This window comes from Hyaena hyaena, unplaced genomic scaffold (genome assembly GCF_003009895.1).
Source record: "Hyaena hyaena isolate Hyena2069 unplaced genomic scaffold, ASM300989v1 scaffold_147, whole genome shotgun sequence".
Classification (NCBI taxonomy): Eukaryota; Metazoa; Chordata; class Mammalia; order Carnivora; family Hyaenidae; genus Hyaena; species Hyaena hyaena.
In genome coordinates, this window is record NW_024080779.1 from 2,207,703 (window position 1) to 2,220,448 (window position 12,746).

Genomic DNA, 12,746 nt, shown 5'->3' on the forward strand with positions numbered 1-12,746 from the left:
GACATAAGGCTTATTTGGCTGGGTTCTATAATCGGGCACCTCCAGCTTCCAGCCCTCCTGTGCAGTGCCAAAGAATTCACGGCCCCTGGACAGGAGCAGATCTTTTCAATTATAAAGCCCTTTTACCTCTACTTTCAGAAGAGCCTACCAAACTTAAAGAGGAATTAAAAAGACTAATGGCCATTTATAACCCCACACATGGGGACCCTGTTTGGTTGCTAAGGGGTGTTCTTCCCATCCATGATACTATAGTTATCAGACAAGCCAGACCCCCCCCCCAAACCTCTCCACCTTGAATTTCTACTAGCCCCTCCTACAAATGTCAACTGAAGGGGAAGATCAGGGGCCAAAAGGGAGGCTTTTCCCCTTAAGGTGAGTCCGAGGTTGAAACGTACATCAAAAAGGCCTTTATGTAGACTTTACAAAGGCATGCTGCATTAAACCCTGAAAATGCTTGCTGTTTATCTGCCTAAAAACGGACAAGATATTTAAAAGATTTCTTTCAGGGGCACCTGGCTGGCTCAGTGACTAGAGCATGTGACTCTTGATCTCAGAGTTGTGAGTTCAAGCCCCATGTTGGGCATAGAGCTCACTTAAAAAAAAAGTCACATATATAGGGATAGAGGGAGGGGGAGGGGGAGAGGGAGTCAGAGACAGGGAGAGAACCAACACACAGCTCTGTGGTTGGAGACTAGCCGGACTGGAAGCTAATATTCAGAGCCGGACAAAAACTTTGTTTTTGGTCTCCTCCCCTAAGTAAAAATAAAACTATGTACCCAGAGGGAAAGAAAAATCTTCTAAAGACTTTGTAAAAGGATTTATGTGTGGATCAACCTAGAGGCATTTAAGTTGCAACCCAATTCTTTGAGGGATTGAGAACAATTGTCCTTATCTGACAAATCTTTGCAGAACTAGAAATGCAACTCTAGAGGCAATTCCTTTTAACCAATCCCAAAGCCTCCCCTATTTATCTCACAAGGCTTGTGAATATTGGCCTTAGGAAACTGAACTCTTCTTGGAGGAACCTGCACTCTTTCTCTGTGCCTTTGAGATGTAAGGGTGAATTCTTATCTAGACTATCTCCAATATCACAAGGGAAAAAAAGGGAGAAAGAAGACTTTCAAAAATATAAACTGCTAAAAAGGCTCATAGTTAAAATTTGAAAAGAAAAACTCTAAGGTCTGTACTCGCATCTGTCTATATGCTTGTGTGTGTGTGTTGTAGATGGGTGGCATTGTCTAGGTCCAGATGGTATTACTAAAGTTAATGTGTAAAAGAGGTCTATTTCATTGGCTTAAAATTAAGTGCTTATAAATAAAGTATTCCTAAAGTTGTCAGAAATATAACAGAAAGTAACTCAAATGCTTCTCAGGTTCACGTGATGGGGAAAAATATTCAGTACCAAAGCCCTTCATCACTCTAAAACAGCCATGTCTTGGGGCACCTGGGTGGCTCAGTCGGTTAAGTGTCCAACTTTGGCTCAGGTCATGATCTCATGGTTCATGGGTTCAAGCCCTGCATCAGGCTCTGTGCTGACAGCTCAGAACCTGGAGCCTGCTTTAGATTCTGTGTCTTCTCTCTCTGTCCTTCCCTCACTCATGCGGTCTCTCCCTCAAAAATAAACATTTTTTTAAAAAGGCATATCTTTAGACTTATCAACGTTGAATGTAATGCAGACATTCAAATTTTACTCTGCTCAGGTCTACTAGTCAAATAAGTTCATGTTATAGCTCTTACAAAATTTGTCAGCAAGCCATGAGATCATTAACTGTCTTTTAGGTTCTACCTATAAACTAGACTGGATCTTGAATTCAGAAGTTTCCTCCAATATTTGGCTACAACTCTCCAAACTAACATTTTTTTAATGTTTATTCATTAACATTAATGAATGCATGCGCAAGTGAGAGGAGATGGGGAAGGGGCAGGGAGAGAGGGGGAGAAAGACAATCCCAAACAGGCTCTGTGCTGACAGCACAATTCAGGGCTCAATTCTGCGAACTGTGAGACTATGACCTGAGCTGAAATCAGGAATTGGATGCCCAAATGAGCCACCCAGGCACCCCACCAAACTAACATTTCCAAATTTTTCCCACTTTTTCTTAAAATGTTTGAGAGACTGAGTAGGGGAGGGACACAGAGAGACAGAGAGGGAGAGAGAGAATCCCAAGAAAGCTCCACACTGTCAGCTCAGAGCCCAATGCAGGGCTCAAACCCATGAACCCTGTGTCCATGACTTGAGCCGAAATCAAGAGTCAGACACTTAACCAACTGAGCCACCCAGGCACCGCCCCCCCTTCTGATTTGGAATCATCGAGAATATTGTCCCTTTTCCAAAGCCATGCAATTTAAAGCTGGACAACCTGCTAGAAACTTCAGAGAAATCACAACAGCTCACATATAGTCAATTTTCATGCCTGTTGCTACGTGGACCACTCAGTTCACCAGAGACATTCAAACTACAGACCAGGAAAATCTTTCAGAACGCCAGTGCCTAACCCTCACTCCATCTGAAGATACTTCAAGCTGGACATCTAAAAATCCTCTTAACTGGCTGCCTTCAGAACTCAGAAACTGGGACTATAATCTGCTCTATTAACCTTTGTTTTTCTTTCATTTCCACAGAAATTGATCTTATTAAATCCCAGGCTGTCTGTACCACAGCCCTAGCGTTGGGAGCCCACCTGCCTCACTATCTCCTGAAATGAGACACAACTATGTAACTGAACTGACCTATTTTCAGGACTAAGAGACCAATCAGTTCACTGAGACGGAGAAATGTACCAACTCAACTTCCGGACTGTGAGACTTCTTGGGCAAGTTTCAGAGACAGGTCTGAAAAGTTTCAGAATAAGCCTTCCCAAAATGTGCCACTTTGGCATGAGGATTACTTTTTAAAAATTTATTATTATTAATCGACTGTAATCTCTAGACCCATCATGGGGCTTGTACTCATGACCCAGAAATCAAGAGTCCATGCTCTATGAATGAGCCAGCCAGGTGCACCAGGCATGTAGATTACTTTAAGCTGAAGTGAGTCAAGCTCTGAAGACTCAGGGAAAAGCTTTTACCTCCTCCTTAACTGCCTAAAGGAATTGAGATGGAGGGCCCAGTGTAGCAGGAGAACTCTCACCAGGGATCCCTACTGAGAGTATGGGCTAGGTGTGGTTATGCTGGGGGGGTGGGGGGGTGGGTCCTTCAGGGCCTGGAGATCAAATCCCTGTGCCCCACTGTCTCTGTTATGGCCTGGCAAACATTTATCAAACATCTGCTCTTCCCATCTTCCTGTAAACTATCTTCCTCCCCCCTGAAGTCTCAGGTCCCTACCCCCTTCTCCCCAGCTTAGGATGGCATATAACCCTCAACTGCCTGCCTGCAGGCCTCATGTTCTTATGGGGCTCCCATATGTATGCAATTTAATTTTTCTCCTGTTAATCTGTCTTATATCAATTTACCAGCCAAAGAACCTAGAAAAGTATAAAAAGTAATTTTCTTCCCCAACACGTTCCCAGTAGCAATCACTCTCACCAGTTTCTTGTGTATTCCTCCAGAGACAGCCTATGAATATACAAGCACGTATGAACATTTTTAAGAACAAATGTTGACATATTTCAAAGTTATGCACCTACATCTATGGACATTTAGAGAGCTAACAATTTTTTAGTACTGTAAGTTTTTTAAGAGTGAAGGTCCTTTTTTTTTTTTTAAACTTTATTTAGCTATTTGGGGGGGAGAGAGGGGCAGAGGGAGAGAGAGGATCCCACCACTGTGAGATCTTGACCTGAGGTGAAATCAAGAGCAGGCTGCTTAACCAACTCAGCCACCCAGGCGCCCCAGGGTAAAAGTCCTTCCGTCCAAACCTTTTAATGTCATTATTTGCATTTAGTACCAGTATTAAATGGTTTCAAATGGGAGTCAAACGGGTGTCCCTCACCTCCTGTTAGTCTATCTCAGTTTTGACCAGGAATAGTGTTAAGAAAAAACTTGAAAACACTTGCATATCTATAAGGAAAAGATGAACACTTCATCAGAAAATAGGCAAACTTACAAATGGCAAATACTAATGGCCAACAAACATCTACAATAATCTTAAATTTCATCAGTAACAAAAGAAACAAACATTTTAAAAGATACCACCATTACTGCCCTGTTTGGCAGAGATCACTATCCCTGCCGACAATAATGCAGCAGTGGGGAAAGTATAGGATAACAGGCGTGCTTGCTGGTAGAACTAAAAATTGGTACACCTTTTGTGGGGGGAGGAGTAAAACAAGTAAAGGGGATTAAGAGCACACTTGTCTTGATGAGAACTGAGTAGTATATGGAATTGCTGAATCGCTGTATTGTATATCTGAACATATAACACTGCATGTTAACTACACTGGAATTAATATTTTTTTAAATTAAGTTCACTTTTCCTGGAGGGTAATGTGGCAGTATGTTCTAAAAGTCTTACATATATGATTACCTTTTGAACCACCTATTCTCTTTTTTTTAGGTTTATTTATTTTGAGAGAGCATGCGTGCATACAAGCACAGAGGAGAGGCAGAGAAAAAGAGAGAGAGAGAGAATCCCAAGCAGGCTCCACACTGTCAGTGCAGAGCCCAATATGGGGATCAATCCCATGAACCATGAGATCATGACTGGAGCTGAAATCAGGAGTCGGGACACCTAACTGACTAAACCACCCAGGAGCCCCTGAACCACCTATTCCCATTGTAAGCATCAACTAGAATGGAAATAAAGAGATTTTTTTTTAAAATGTATATATAAAGACTTCAATATAGTCCTAATTATAAAAAACAACAACTCAATGTCCAACAAAAGAGGACAACGCTTTGGCACTATGGATACTAGGCATTCATTCATTAAAAACTCAGGCTGTCGAAGACTCCTAAGGGAACCAGACATATGTTTATGCTGTTGTATTATGTGAAAGAAAGCTGGTTATAAAATACTGTGCAATATAATCCTAATTATAAAAATACAGATATATAAAGACTTAGGCTAAACCATACATCAAAATTCTACTGTGGTTATCTCTGGGCAGTGGTATTATTGATTTTATTTTCTTTGTACTTTTCTTAATTTCTAAATTTTATCCAATAAATATATTAGATTCTAATCAAAAGAAGGAGCCCCTGGGTAGCTCAGCCAGTTAAGTGTCTGGCTCTTGATTTTGGCTCAGATCATGTTCTTGTAGCTCATGAGATTGAACTCCATCAGGCTCTGCACCCACAGCAGAGAGTCTGCTTGGGATTCTCTCTCTGCCCCTCCCCTGCTTGTGCTCTCTCTCTCTCTCTCTCTCAAAATAAATAAATAACATGAAAAATTTTTGAAAGAAAGCAGTTGGGCTTTTGATTAGTCAGGTCCCTTATACAATCCTGCCCAGTAGACTGGGGGTGTTACTTGGCTATGTGCCAGGTGACAATGCTTCCTTCATCTGTGAACACATTAGCTCAGCAAACTATCAATAGCAGGGCCTGGTACTGCAAGGTTTTGGCTTCTCATTCTCAAAAGATAATTTTTATAACCTATGACAAGGAGTGGGAAGGATATATTCCTGGTCTCTATCTTTTTGCTTATCCGGAGAATCTGTGCCAGCTGGCTACTCTGTAATACTACTGTTAGATTACTAACTCTGGGCCACCCCAATGAGAAAAAACAAATTGTAAATTGATGTCGACACTGTTAATCATCAGGTTAAAAAAAAAGAGGGATACAGGTCAACTCCCAGAGGTGAAAGCAGTAATCAGGTCATGTCCACAGTGGTTGGCCAGGACCAAGTGTCTTTTGGTCCTCTGCTTGGGTGGCAGTAAGTCACCAGCAGAGAGGACTGAGAAACACAGGTAATACCTGATTGCTACTTATTGTTACCTTGAGTTGACAATAACAGGACTTTGTTGAAGATGTTTGAGTGAGGTCTACCACTGGAGTTCTGAACTGTTCACTCACTTCCTCATAAAAAGAATTAATTTGGGGCCTGGTAAGAAGTGAAGAGTTTCCTGTAATCTTTGCCCCAAAATTTCCCTAATTTTTTAGAAAAGGACAGCTCTGACTCAAGTACACTGTAAATTTAACTCATACTTTGTAGATACTCACAACCAAAACTTGTTCACCATCACTGAATGTATCTGTGCCGTCATGATGATAGAAATCACTCTTTCATTTTAAAGATAAGGAAACTGAAAGCATAAGGAAGTTAAAGGGTGCCTGGGTGGCTCAGTCCGTTAAGCGTCCGACTACGGCTCAGGTCATGATCTCGCGGTCCGTGGTTCGAGCCCATCAGGCTCTGTGCTGACAGCTCAGAGCCTGGAGCCTGTTTCAGATTCTGTGCCTCCCTCTCTCTCTGACCCTCCCCAGCTCGTGCTCTCTCTCTGTCTCAAAAATAAATAAATGTTTAAAAAATTAAAAAAAAGAGAAACTAAAAAATGTCTAATTCCATTTAACAGAAGGTCAAAAACTAAGTATGGGTTTGTGTGATTCCACAGCCAATCCTGTTTTTTCACCATGTTACTTCTGATAGTAACTAAAATATGTATGCGATTTACAATGAGAATGTTTTCATTGGTGGTATCTAATTTAACCTACATAACATATCATAGCCACCATCTGAAATATGGGGAAACTGTGGTCTTCTGGTTGTTACTCATCAAAGATCATGCAGTAAATAAATGACTGTCAAAATCAAACCCAGTGATAATAACCATTATAGGTCTAAGGAAATTACTGTAAGAATTACTGGCAGAAGGGTTAGTCCGGTGACGTAGCAGAAAATGTTAGTGCCTTGCCCTTTCAAGGCTTGAAAAATTAGCAGGAGCCACTGAAAGGTAAATCACAGAGCAATACATGATTATATACACAGGAGAGGCCTGTGCTTTGAGGCCAACAAAACCATTACAAGAATAAGTATAAAAGTTCAAACTACATGTTAGTATTTATAGATTCTAGGGAAAGCAGAGTGGTAGCAGCTTTACCTAGTTTAGAACATCAGCCTTAACTCATTCAGTTCAACCTCTGTCTGACCATTTGAGGTAAAGCTATTCCCAGTCTATGCAGGTAAAACCTCAGTTTTCACCAATGACCCATATCCTTGAAAATACAGTATAAAAGCAGATGATAAGTGAATCACACATATGCTTAACAAAGACTGGGTACCAATCATACAAAAATCAAACTCCAAAATGCATTATATAGCAGAGCTACAACTATACCATAATGAAAAAATAAGAAAATTCCATGCCAAGTCCTACAAAATTACCTAAAATATGCTTTTAGGGACTCATTTGGTTAAATCAGTGGCTCAGTCGGTTAAGCGTCTGGCTCTTGATTTTGACTCAGGTCATGATCTCAAGGTTCTTAAGTTCACGCCCAACATCGGGCTCCATGCTGACAGTGGAGAGCCTGCTTGGGATTCTCTCTCCCTCTCTCTCTGCTCCTCTCCCGCTCACACTCTCTTTCTCTCAAAATAAATAAACTTTGAAAAATAAATAAATAAAACATGCTTTTATCGCACAAAAGACAACCTACTATTAAGTATATTCTCAGCAACATAAAGCATACCTCGTAAGTTTGGCCTCAAATTCTTATGGTGAATACAATTATCAACTGTGTTGGTTAATTTCTCAGAGCACAAAAAAGTCCTTCATTTCAAATTATATGGAAGGCCTTAGAAGTTTTAGTTCTCCTTTTTCATCTAATACATTTCTTTATAACAAGGCAGAGGAATTCAGTCAACAATTTTTTACCAGGCCCTTATTTGCTACATGCCAGCCACCATTAACATACCGATGTTGGAGCTCAGCTCAAAGCAGAAGGCATGCAAGGTGTGCTGTTTGGTTTATCTCAAGCTAAAAACCATTTTCCTAAGGGCTGGCTCAACATTTCCAATTTATTCAAAGATACCAAGTTAGTCCATTTGGATCAAAGCAATACCATCAAAAAACGTGTCTATGAGGGGCACCTGGGTGGCTCAGTCAGTTAAGCGTCCAACTCTTGATCTTGGATCAGGTCATGAGATCGAGCCCCACATCGGGTTCCTCGCTGGGGCCTGAACCTGGAGCCTGCTTGAGATTCTCTCTCCCACTTCCTCTCCCCGCCTTCACTTTCTTGTGTGTGCCCACTCACTCTCAAAAAAGTGTCTAAGATATCTTCGTCTTTTGAAATATAGCATGCAATGGAAGAAAAGCATCACTATTAGAATCAGAGAAATCTGGATTCAAAACCTACCCCTGCACCTTAGTAGCTGTTTGGACTTTGGGCAAGTTACTGAACACTTCTGAGCTTCCACAAATTTTCTCTCCTTTGTACTATGATAATCCCAGAATCTCAAACACAGAAGTACAACTTCTTCTTCAACCTATTCTACACCCACCCGACATGGTAAAACAGGCCAGCTTTCAACACAGTAATGACCCATATATCATTCACATCTCCAACAAATTAAAATTCAAGTCTTGGCACTTGAAATTTTAAAATAAATACAAGTATTCAAGTCATAAAGGCAGAAAAAACTTAAAGTAGAATTCACAAACTATTAAGGTTTATATGTCCACCTTGCTCTTTTTAAGAGAGTATGTGCACTGGAGTCGGGGAGAGGGGCAGAGGTAGAGAGAGAATCCTAAGCAGGCTCCTAGCTCAGCACAGAGCCCAACATGGGACTTGACTCTACAACCCTGGGATTGTGACCTGGGCCAAAATCAAGAGGCGGACAATCAACTGACTGAGCCACCCCAGTGCCCCCCCACCTTGTTCTTAATTTATTCTCACTTTATTTTAAATATTATTCCAAACAGATTTGGAATTGTCATGTGGAATTTTTTCCCTTGATACAGTCTGAGATAATCACTTTAGAAAAAAAAAAACTATCACGGGTTTTGAGTCTTTGGAACCAACTAGCTCAAATCTGTTACTTTATAAAACTAAAGAAACTGGGACATAGAATAATACGGACGATAAAGAAAAACTGCATTTTAAAAGACTTTTCCTGACATAGGAGTGTTCAATACAGAATATTGAATGAGGAAAAGGATTATGACAACCTACAAACAAAATGAGCCTAAACAAAAAAAGTAAACATAAAAGAATGTGGATTATACTTAGTCTCTTTCTACAATTCTGCATTTCATCAATTTTCTATAAGAAACATATTTATTTTAAAATTTAAAATATTCATAATATTCGTTGCCGAATTAAATGGGGTATTTAAGGGGCGCCTGGGTGGCTTAGTCGGTTAAGCGTCCGACTTTCGCTTAGGTCATGATCTCGCGGTTCGTGGGTTCGAGCCCCGCGTCGGGCTATGTGCTGACTGCCAGCTCAGAGCCTGGAGCCTGTTTCAGTCTGTGACTCCCTCTCTCTCTGACCCTCCCCTGTTCACGCTGTCTCTCTCTCTCTCCTAGAAATAAATAAAAAATAAATAAATAAATAAATGGGGTATTTAATTCATAAAAAGTTATGAAGAAAATAGGAAAATGTAGGCACTGAAGTATGTAGAAGTGACTTGCTCCTAATCCCACAGCTAACTGGAAACAAAGTCAAGAAGTCAGGCATCAAACCAGGGCCCTTCTCACTGTACCGCATGACCTCTAAGACACAAAAATATTTGCTAACTAGTAACTGCACTGGAAGAACTGCGAAAGAGCTGGAAGCCTGGGACTTTAAATTCTGTGAGCAATACATGCCTTTCTTCCCCTTAAAATAAAAAAAGTAAAAGAAAAAGAGTCCTTATTCAATTATCAATTTATTTTACCAATACTGTTTTTGTCTCCTCAAATCTACTCACAACGACCTTAAACAGTGCTACAGATTACATCTTCTAATACTATTATGAGATTAGATCACAGAGATAAAGTTAGAGAGTGGACAGCTCATGATAATCTTCCAGCCTCAAAAGAACAAGGACATCTATTTTGCCATATTTGTCTTTGGAACCATCACGTAGCGCAACCCCTGGCATATAGTAGGTGCTCGATAAATGTTTATTTTATAAAGCATAACCTTTCCACCCCCCTCACATTAGTACTAGCTACCAGACTTTTAAATATTAGAACAAAACCAGTAGAATATCATAATTTCATATTTGGAGTCTGTAAGCATTTACAATATAAAGGATTTATTAAACAGATTGTTTCCAACCAAATATATGGGGAACATGTTAGTAGAATGTTTCAGGCACTGTACACATTTGTACATCGATTACAATAATTCCTGTCTATTGAAAATAGGCCTAAGCTTTAGTCGGCATTACTTTTTCTGCCTAGTTCGAGTCACCAAACGCACTAGAAAGCAGTAAAGTTCCAAATATAGCACAAGGGGCTCTGGACTAGAACCTAGACCGTAGCCCCAGCTCTGTCAATAATCAGATACTTAATCTTGGGCAATGCACTTTTTCGTTGAGTCCTAGTTAACCTATTCATAAAAAGAGCTGAACTATGAATCACCAGGGATCCTTCCAATTTTTTAAAATGATTTCTTATCCGTAAGATTCTATATTCACATTTTTTCATTGCCTCAAACACCATATCTTGAATGTTAGTTTGCCATATTATTCGCTATTCAAAAGCTTAGCAAATTTCCTACAAATATATAAATTCTTTTTATCATCTTATATTAGGAGCAATAGAAGAAAACAGGTAAAGAAATGTGAGCATCTGATAATCGGGCCTGCTTTGCCAGTAGGACTGACAGGAACCACAGTGGATTTTACAATACAAACCATGGATACAAAATTACATTTATGTATATAAATATATCCATATACATATGATTGGTGAATACTTATTTTTATTGATATAGGTGTGTGTGCATTTTAAAAATTGTTTCTAGGGGCGCCTGGGTGGCTTAGTCGGTTAAGCGTCCGACTTTCGCTTAGGTCATGATCTCGCGGTTCGTGGGTTCGAGCCCCGCGTCGGGCTGTGTGCTGACTGCCAGCTCAGAGCCTGGAGCCTGTTTCAGAGTCTGTGTCTCCCTCTCTCTCTGACCCACCCTTGTTCACACTCTCTCTCTCCTAGAAATAAATTAAAATTTTAAAAAAAAATTAAAAATTGTTTCTAATTACATAATAAACACTCGTTTCTGCTAAGAAATCCAAACAGGACATTAGGCCACATGTGAGGTGCAAATTAAAAAGCGTCCCACCCCTCCCCATCCCCCATTAAGTAGCCACTGTTAACATCTTTCTCGTGCGGCGCCTGGGTGGCTCGGCCTGTTAAGCGGCTGACTTCGGCTCAGGTCCCGATCTTACAGTTTGTGCGTTTGAGCTCCGCGTAGGGCTCTGTGCTCACAGCTCAGAGCTTGGAGCCTGCTTCGAATTCTGTGTCTCCCTCTCTCTCTGCCCCTCCCCAGCTCGTGCTCTGTCTCTATCTCAAAAATAAACAAACATGTAACGAAAATATATATTTTTCTCGTGTATCCTTCAAAAAGTTATCAGAGCACATTCAAATATGGAGATGCACGTGTGTATAAATCTTTTTAACCCAAACTGCTGCCACTTCTTGAATGGTGGGGAAATAATATCTCAAGCATCGGCTTCATAAACATGTTAAATACATACATCGAATGTGACAGCACAGTTGTACGGTACGAAGCGGTACACGCTTCAGGAGGGTGCGATGAACTGAATACTTAAATTTTCTTGCTTGGAGGCTCTGTGAAGCAGCTGCGCAGAAAGGGGGGGGGGGGGCGCAAGGAAGCCAGACAACCTGGGTTCCAATCTAAGTAGCTGAGTAGCCTTAGACAAGCCATGAAATCTTCCTGTGCCTTACTTTCTCCTTTTGTATAATAATAATAATAGTGTTGGACTAAGATCCCTTCCAACTCTAAAATGTTATAGTTCTAAGATGGCCGTCTGTAACAGTTCTCTTGAACTGGTTTTAAGAAATGTGAAGTAAAAAAAAAGAGAAGAAACACTATAGCACAACCCCCAGTCCTACAAGAGTACATTTCTATGCGTCATTAGCCATCCAAGGCATAGTGGGACAGACCTAGTGACATAATTCGATTTGAAAGCAAAGTAGTAGATTACTAAAATCTGATAGGCAGGTTTTTACAGAGCTGTGATTAACATTTTTCTTTTTTGGGAGGCGGAGGGGGCTGTTTTATTTTCGGCAATAACCACTCCCCCTCCTCTCGAAAACAATTAAGTGTATTAAGGAGTTAAAATAATGAAACTGAAAGTTAGACTGAATTTTGGTGTACTCACAGAATATGCTGGGGAGGTGACTAGGGCAGCAAAGATTGGAAAGAATTACCAGCTAATTTCCTCTCCCGGAAGCTCTCAGATACCTATTCTTTACGAGCCCCCGCCAGGCGCACTCCACCCAGCTACATACCTGCCACCCGCATCAGGTTCGGGGGTGGGGTGGGGGCGGTCCCTTAGCTCATTAAAAAAAAAAAAAAAGTTCTTTGACTCGATTTACCTTAGGGGTCACGGGGTTTAGGAGGGCACCGGCCGGCCCGAAGCCACGCACCCACCCACGCCTTCCTTCGGCGCTCCCGGGAAGCTGGGCAAGGAGCCGCGGCTGGGCCACCCGCGCCGCGCCGGGCGGCTTTCCCGCCCTCCCCCGCAGCGCGGGGCCCGCGGGGAGGGGAGGGGAGGAGGAGGAGGAGGAGGAAGAAGCCCGAACGGGCAGTACCCACCGCGCCAGGAGAGCCAGCCCGGATCGCTCGCGGCGCCCAGCGCGGTCCGGAGGGGAGGGTCCTGGAGGAGGGGCGGCCCAAGCCCCAATCTGGAAATGCCAACTCCGCTCGG

At 41.6% G+C, this 12,746-nt stretch overlaps 1 protein-coding gene across 2 annotated transcripts in view; it reads right to left on the reverse strand.

Annotated features, from left to right (window-relative positions):
• LOC120236173 (X-linked inhibitor of apoptosis) overlaps positions 1 to 12,710 on the reverse strand; it is a 50,215-nt gene extending 37,505 nt beyond the window's left edge. The window contains exon 1 of one of the 2 annotated variants that reach the window (XM_039238813.1): positions 12,635 to 12,710. The gene's annotated coding sequence lies outside the window, so the exon portion shown is untranslated. Of the gene's footprint in view, positions 1 to 12,414; positions 12,505 to 12,634 lie in introns of those variants that run through there. The other variant, XM_039238815.1, reaches the window with a different exon arrangement.
• Between the last annotated feature and the right edge of the window lie 36 nt (positions 12,711 to 12,746).